General features: G+C 42.4%; 1 long non-coding RNA gene across 1 annotated transcript; it reads left to right on the top strand.

Annotated features, from left to right (window-relative positions):
* The first annotated feature begins 1,642 nt into the window (after window positions 1-1,642).
* On the top strand, window positions 1,643-4,288 carry LOC116662047. Its single transcript, XR_004318027.1, has 3 exons — window positions 1,643-1,916; window positions 2,662-2,825; window positions 3,945-4,288. It is a non-coding gene; the product is annotated as an uncharacterized LOC116662047 (long non-coding RNA).
* Window positions 4,289-8,767: the final 4,479 nt, after the last annotated feature.

Here is an 8,767-nt window from a genome sequence, read left to right as displayed (position 1 = left end):
GAACATGGTCCTTGCCCTCTCTAGCAGAGAGACAGAGAATGAATCCAAGCTTACAGGGTAGTGTGTTAAGTGTTATTACAGAGGTCTCTTCAGGGTGTTACAGCAGCACGTGTGGAGGGCAGTAAAATCAAGAGAACTGAAAACGTATACCCTCACAAATGTTCACACTAGGCTTACTCATAATAACCAAAAAGTAGAAACAATTCAAATGTCCATCAACCGATAAATGGATAAACAAATGTGGAATATCCATACAAGGAATATTACTTAGCTATTAAAAGGAAGAAAAATCAGATACAAGCTGCCACATGGATGAACCTGGAAAACATGCTAAGTGAAAGAAACCATTCACAAAAGACCACATATTGTATGATTCCATTTACATGAATTGTCCAGAAAAAGCAACTATAGAGACAGAAGGTAGATAAGTGGTTGATTAGGGCTAGAGGTGGGAGGAGAGATTAACTGCAGTCTTATAGGAACTTTGCGGGGGTGATAAAAATGCTCTAAAACTGGATTGCGGCATGGTTGCACAACTCTGTAAATTTACTAAAAATAAATGTGCACTTAAAATGAGTGAAGTTAATGGTATACAATCTATAAAGCTCACTTAAAAAAAAATCCCTCAATCTATTGTATTATTTAGTTTCTCTCTAAATTAACTTTTTTCCTCCAGGACAAGATATGGTATGAATTGTGGTGAATGAAGTTTCTGAGGCATTTTTGTTGGTTGGGGCTTGGGGTTGTGCTGACAGAAACATCAAAATCAGCTTATCTGTGAAAACTGCGTGACGAAGTGTACAACGGGTTTCCAGTTGGGTGATCCCAGTGTGTAATTTGGATAATTCATGGCCTTCCAGTTTAAGTGTGAGTGTGCCTAAGGCCCCTACTCCAAGCAATAAACTGTAGTCAGGTAATAAATTCACTTCTCGCAACTCTCAAATACTGTTCACAACCAGGTGAATTGTTCTATTACAGCATATCTGTGAAAATGTTTTTTTTAAAAAAAATTTCCGTTTTGGCAATTTGGTCAGTGCTTACTGGACAAGGATGCCCTGCCAAAACAGCCGAAAGATACAAACTCCATCCCCTAGGCCTGCCCCCTGGGGTACTCCAGACGAAAGCACACCTCTCCAAGGGCGGTGGGGAGGTGCAAGAGGATGCTAGGGGAAAGGCTGGGACCAAGTCCCTCCTTTGTGTTGCGGGATGGGCAAAACTGCCACAACGTCAGAGTGAGGGGTCTCCTTCTTGGGCCTCCTGGTTCCTGGGAAACTCACGCGGCTGCTTTTCAGGGTCGCCAGCAGGTTAGATAAGTGCGCCCGGACTTAAGTCGCTTTCGCCGCTGCAGTCCCACCGTGTAGCCCACGCAGAGCGAAAGGAGAAGGCGGTGGTGGGAGGAAATCAGTCTGTGCAGGCTCGCAGCGGTCCCGGGCTCCACGCCGCGGAACCCCACGTTACTGCGCACGGCTCCCGGATCATTTCGCCTCCGCCCCTTTCCGCACCCGTGAGCGCGTCGTAGCTCCCCTGGTAACCGGAAGCGGGCAAAGCCGGCGCGGCGGGAACCAGCCGGCCGGAGCATGCGCGGACAAGCGGTCCGACGACTTCCGGCCCGCGGGGCAGCCCAGGCCGAGGTGGAGGCTTCTGCAGCGGAAGTGCCCGTGTTGCTGGCCCTGGGGCGATGCGGTGATGTTGCTGACCCAGACCCGGGAGGAGGCCTCCAGACCCGGGAGGAGGCCTCCAGCCCCTCCTCCCTTCCCAAAGGAGAATGACCCTGAAGAGGACAGAATGGCCGAATAATTTTCTTGAACCTACATCCTAGGTCCCTTCTGCAAAAACTGAACAGAATAAGGCAATTTTGTTGAAAATGTTTTTTCTTCACGTTCTGGCAAAATGCATTTGTAGCCGATGAACGTGAGGTAATTATTACTTACGTGAGCCTCAGTTTCCTCCTCTTATAAAATAGGGATAATAATAGTGCCTGCTTCGCAAGATGTTTTTGAGGATTGAATAAAAATTCACCTGAAGGGTTTAGCAGGCTGGTTAAAGCTAGCTATTTTTGTTTCTCAAGGCTTAGTAAAAACCTAGGAAGAGTAGGTGTCATCTTTCCTTGGGACTCAGGTAAATGAAAGGATTTTGACACCACAAAATAAATGCATACCTAAGGTGAATTATTCAGAAAAAAAATGTTTTATATATGAGAACTGAAACAGTCCATCCCCATACTCAGCCTGGACACTGAGAAACAAAACCATGCCATACTATCCACGTAAGTATGACTTTGCTAGTCCACCGTCCTCATTGGCATTACTTTTCCAGGACTCCTCTGTCCAAGCAAATAGTTTTTTTCATTACAGAAACATCGCCAAAGATCCATCAACTCTCCAATGGAGAGCATCAACAGTTTGCACTCGGAAATTCTTTAAGTCCTTCTCCTTAAAATCCTCCCCTTGCTGACTCCACCAATCCTAGACTATACGTATCATGATCCTTACCAAGTCCTAATCAAGTCCCAAAGTTGAAAGATCCTCTGCCTTAAACCAGACCTACATTTCTCAATAAATTCTGATCCTTCCTTCCTCTCAGAAACACTGGCAAAACTTTATGAGGTGGGGTTCTCCCTTATTGAAGTAAGCAATAAATTCAGCTTTGTCATATCAACAGGTGTGTTGGTGATATCCGGGGAGTCAGCACTTGACAGTTTTGAAGTCCCCACTGACCTCCAGTGGCGCTGAGATCTCACCACCACAACCTTCAAGTTGGAAGCGGTATGCTCCTCTGAGGCCTCTTAGACCTCCTGTTTGGGGCTCTCTGACAACAATGGTAAGGTATGTACCTTTCACATTGGTTGGTGCTCTGATCCCTTTGATCTCCCTTTGATCTTGCTGAGGATACTAGTCCTACAGCCTACACGTTACCCCCTGTGAGAAGCTATTCCTGACACCCTGGATTATAGGGCCCCCCTCTGTGTTCTAACTGTCCCCTGGCACATGCCTGCTGTGGCTCTCACGACTCTTGTTTTATTCCCAATGAGCTACTGCAGTTAATAGTAAGCCTAGTGGGGCAGAGGGTCCCTGCATTGTAATTGTGAGGCCAGCCTATGATGTGGCTGGGGCCTGGGTGATTTTATAATAATGTCTTCCTCTCCGCGGCCACCGTGCCTGCCATCCTTTAGCTAAGCTTCAGTTCTCCTTTCATTCATATCTTCTCATAGTGTGCTCAAAAGAGTGTTATCATCTTCTTTTCCTAAGTCTTTCAGATATTACATTAATGTCCTGCATTATTTTATTTTCAGAAATGTTTTCACTAGTTCTTTCCCTTTTTCTATGAAAATAATCACATTTACTACAATTAATGATCATTATTTGTCAGCAAGTAACAGCAGTATTTATTTCTTATAGGGTTTTTTCTTTTTTGGTATGTTTTATATTTGCTCAGGCTTTACTACTCCTTTACTCCTCTTTTTGCCAATCTTTACTTTCTGCTTTTGAAATTATTACATTTATTAATAGAAAAAGAACAAAATTCACTCAATAAAGTAAATTGTACGTATATCTACACTCACGGAGTTAGGAAAATAGATTCCAAAGAAGTATGCCAAAATGTTCAGTTTACCTATGGTCTGTTTTTCTTTATGTATACTTTTATGGCTAGTTAAATATTAACCATATAAAATCTTTCATATACTTTTGTGACTTTCTAAGTATTCTACTTTTATAACAACTCAAATTATTTGATGAGTAAAATAGTTTTACAAAATATTTTGGAAGACAGAAAGGAAAAAGTTTATCATGTCCTTTCTTGAGTTTCAGAAATCAGTGATACTAAAGAGATTCTATTTTCAATTATGTTTCCCTGAGCTAAATTAGATCTTGGTCCATCCAGGATATTTAAAATCAACCTCCATCACATTCCCTCTGGTAAAATTTAAATTCTTTTACTTACAGATTTTCAAACAGCTTTAACCTGTGCCTGATGAGCAGGAAATTGATCAAATACTCATATCTGCCTGTTACCCCTGCCCCAATAACTGATCTTCCACTGTGATACAGTTTTTCTCATTAATGTTAGTATTCTTACTTGAAATATATGATGGAAAGTTCACAGACTTTGGTGCCAGACTTACCATCTGTTTACTAGCCTTAATCCTGTTGCTGTCTCTTACTGAGACCCATTTATGTCCTCTAAAGTGGGGTTAATAATTCTTATTATATTATTGACATGTTCAATACATAGCAATTGAAAATAATACTCATTATTATCACTCTCTTTACATCTTAGGTTATTTATTATTCACACAAGGCTTATATATTTTTTATTGAAGTATGGTTGATTTACAATATTGTGTTAGTTTCAAATGTACAGCAAAGTGATTCTTATATATATATATATTATTTTGCATTATGGGTTATTACAAGATACTGGATATAGTTTTCTGTGTTATATAGTAAATCCTTGTTGCTTACCTATTTTGTGTATAGCAGTTTTTATATGTTAATTCCATACTCTTAATTTATTCCCCCTCCCTCTCCCCTTTGGTAACCGTAAGTTTGTTTTCTATGTCTGTGAGTCTCTGTTTTGTAAATAAGCTCACTTGTATCATTTTTTTAATTCCACATGTAAGTGATATCATATTTATCTTTCTCTGTCTGACTTACTTCATTTAATATGATAATCTCTAGGTCCATCCATGTTGCTGTAAATGGCATCATTTCATTCTTTTTTATGGCTGAGTAATAGTCCATTGTGTGTGTGTGTGTGTGTGTGTGTGTGTGTGTGTATACCACACCTTCCTTATCCAGTCATCTGTTGATGGACATTTAGGTTGTCTCCATGTCTTGGCTATTGTAAATAGTGCTACTGTGAACATTGGAGTGTGTATGTCTTTTCAAATTAGAGTTTTCTCTGGATATATGCCCAGGAGTGAGATTGTTGGACCATATTTTTTGCTCTATTTTTCATTTTTTAAGGAACCTCCATACTATTTTCCATAGTGTCTTCACCATATTATTATTACTTTTTATTGTTCTTTAATAGAAGGAGTGACTGGAAATTTGAAATGCCTAGACCTAAGTTCTGACAATGTGACATAGAAGCTACAAAGAAACCCATTTCTCACTTTCTGCCATGTTAGGAGTGGGTGGTCCAACTAATAAGTGACAGCCTGGGAGAGTGGAAGCAAGCAGTTGATCTAGACTGTCTCCCGGGTTTCTGACCTCATCAGCTAGGTGGACAGTGCTTCAGCAGTGTGAGCTGTTCTCTCCTTGACTGACTCCCCTCCAGCAACACCACTTCCGGGAGAGTGGTAGTAATAAAGGCTGCCATCCGCCGAGTGCCTACTGTGTGCCAGGCCCTTCATTCATTCCAGCCACAGACATTTATTGAGACCCAGCTTGTGCTGTTCCAGGCAGTGTTCTAGGAGCTGGGCATTCACCAGTGAACTAAGCAGACTAAAACGTCTACCTTTGTTGAGTTTATAGTCTAGTGGGGAGAGACAGGAATAAACAATGACTCTAATAAATCAGTGAAGTATGAGGTGTGTTAGAAGAGACATATGTGATGGAAGAATTGAACAGGGAAGGGGGAATGAGAGTGCTGGTGGCCAGGTGTGCAGTTTTTCATGGGCTGTTCAGGGCCAGCCTCATTGAGGAGGTCCCATTTGAGTGAATACTTGAGCATGGTTAGGGCTCAAGGCACAGGGACATCTGGAGGAAGAGTAACATCTGGAGCCAGGGCAAACACGTGAGGTGGGAGTGTGCCTGGATTCTGTGCCAAGATATCTAAAACTCCCTGTGCTACACACAGGGGTTATAAGCTTACTGGAGAGGACAGATGATTATACAAGCAATTACAACAAAATGATAAGTATTACCTAAGATATAAGGAATGACCTTTAGTGGAGTCAGAGGAAGCTGGCCTGAGGATCAGCAAGGGTTTTCCAGATGAAGGGGAGGACCAGGCTGTTGGACACAGCACACTGGGAGTCAGATAACACAGAAGACTTGGTGGACCGCTGGTCTTTTCTAGAGGGGGCCACTCTTCATTTGTCTGGTTAGGCCCAATGATCTGAATGCACCCCCAGAGTTTTAAAAGCATAGCATTCCATTCTGAGTGTGGAGCCTAATTTATTCAGCCGAACCTGACTCATGGTCTTTCAAGTTGTTTCCAGTTTTCCACTATTACAAAAAAAAAACCTAGAGTAAACATCTTTGTTCATAAAATTTTTTACACTTGTTCAGTTATTTTCTTAGCATCAATTTCAGGAAGTTAAACTGCTGGATTCACGGTTTTTACATGTCAGCCTTTGATACATTTCCCCCTTGGCCTTCTAGAAAGAATGTGTCAATTCTCAGTCCTACCAGTGTGGGAGAGAAATTCTTTGCCCAAGTCCTTACCAACAGTTTGTTATTTTTAGTATTTTATCCCAGAAATTGACTATAAAAATAAATATGAGGAGAAAATGGTTTCAGGCTCTGAGAAGGAAGTTTCCTAAACTGGTCATTTTTTTCTGTCTTGTTCAATAAAAGAAATGAGACTGAGGCCATCCTACTGTGCAGACTTTAGGTTGTGAGTGTGACAGTTCAGAAATCCAAACCTGGGATGTAGCCATTAGAATAATCAGAACTTTTGTACCTATTACCTTAGGAGTGACTTTACAGCACAATAGTAAAGACTTCCATCTCTGGGGAGGGACAGATCTAATGTTCAGTTCCAGCTCCAACTCTTACTAGCTGTCTGATCTTAGGCAAGTTACTATAACCATGTGTGCCTCAGTGTCCTGGTCTGTAAAATGAGGATGGTGAATATCTGAGAGAGCAGTTGTGAGAGGCCATAATAAATTGTGGGTTCTGGTCTGAGATGAGATGCTGCAGCTTGGGACCCACACATCTTGTCAGAATGAGGCAGGAGCCCCAGCCCCACTCTCTCTGCTCCCTTTTACCCTACCCCTCAGATCCCTGGTAGTAACAGGATTTAGGGGTTACCTGGATTATAAATGACTCCTCAGACCTCGCCCATATCTCCTTCCAACCACACACTGGTGAGCATCTGTGTCCCCCTGAGATCAGCTCCCCTGACCCCTAACTTCCATATGTTTCTCAGGGGAGTGGTTTAGGTAGGGGAAGACTTGGCTGGCCTTGAACTATCTGAAAGGATAGGGGTACCTCTGACAGGTGGGGGAAGGAGACCTCCCCTGGGGATGCAGAAAACTGGGAGAAACCCACCTCAGCATTCAATGAGTGTTCCCTCATTATCCCGCCATCATCACTGTCATCACCATCGCTCAACTCTCAGGCATTTCTGAACCCACTCCTGTGCCTGTCAGTGGCCAGGCTTGGTGTAGCTCCTGGAGACCGACTGTCACATTGTCAGATTAACACTGAAAAAGCACTGTCTGCGTAGCATGGATAGCATTTAATTTTTCCCTCTCCTTTCTTCTGTAGCAGAATAACGCATTCGAGCTGAGTAATAATAGCTACCATTTCTTGAGAGCCTACGATGGACTGGCGCTATGCTAATCACTCATACACAGGGCACACTTGGGGAAGGCAGGTCTTATTATCCTGAATTCACAAACCTCAGTTTCCTTATACTTCATATGCAGGTAATAACACCTACATCATAGGGTGCTGTGAACGCAGGAGAGCTCAGACATATAAGAAATATAGGTTTCTCACCCTGGAGTGTAACCTCTGGCTCCACCACTAACTAGCTGCATGACCCTAGGCAAGTTTCTTAACTTTGTGTTTTCTCATCTGAAACCTGTGTTAATGGTAATACCTATTTAGTGGAGTTAATGTGAGGATTAAAGGAGCTAATGTGTTTAAAGGATTTAGTACGGGGTGCCTGGCACACAGTAAGCTCTTAATAAACCACAGTTGTAATGATTTTGATTTTTATTACTATTATGGAAAGATCAGGAAGAGGAAGAAGATTCAGCAAAGGAGACTGAGAAGTGTGCACCAGGAAGGTCAGGGAGGGGGGAATGGTGAGAGAGGGGTGTCATGGAAACCAAGAGAAGAGGATGCCAGGAAGGAGGGAGACATAATGCAGGAGGGCACTCAGAGGCTAGTTTCTTCTGACAAGACAAAAGAGGGATTTTCATCTCTTAGCGACCAATGAGAACGAAGGCAGAAAGGAAGAAAAGAAGCCTATAGTTTGAAATGAAGCCTTTTTTAGGTTAACCCCATCAGTCTGATCTCATAACCCAGGTATCAGTTCCAGATCTTCTAATTAGGGAAATACATATTTCTTGAGTAAAGGAAAAGCCATTGTCACACAACGTGAAGCAAAAAAGAAGTGTCAGGTTACATCAAATTAGTGAAATAAAAATTTAAAGTCTCAAATTCATATAGCAGAGAGGAGGATGGTGGAGGGAAGAAAAAAGGGGTGAATAACAAGAAATTTTCAAAGCAGTAGTCTGTACTGAACCTCCAAGCTAACACCAGTGACAGGGAGGGTAGTGAGATGGGCAGAATTTACTTCTGTATTGTTTCATCTTTCTCTTCCACCTGGTGCCAGCAAGAAATTATGGCAGCAGAAACTGTGTCTTTGGGCATATATTCAACAAGTGTTTCTAGAGTAACATTGAGAAAAGATGAGCAGAAAGTGGAATGATATTCTAATATGGACTAGATGAGGAAAGTAGAGAGGAATTAAGGGTTAAAATCTCTGTGGGCTGGGAAGTGTTGCAGGCCCCTGTGGCTTTGGGGGCATGAATGGAGCTGCCTCTTGCCTAGAGGTGGGGGAGGGGTTTCTTTTGGCTCTGGAG

The sequence above is a fragment of the Camelus ferus genome, chromosome X, assembly GCF_009834535.1.
Source record: "Camelus ferus isolate YT-003-E chromosome X, BCGSAC_Cfer_1.0, whole genome shotgun sequence".
In the NCBI taxonomy this organism is placed as follows: Eukaryota; Metazoa; Chordata; class Mammalia; order Artiodactyla; family Camelidae; genus Camelus; species Camelus ferus.
This window is presented reverse-complemented; position numbering and strand designations above follow the sequence as displayed.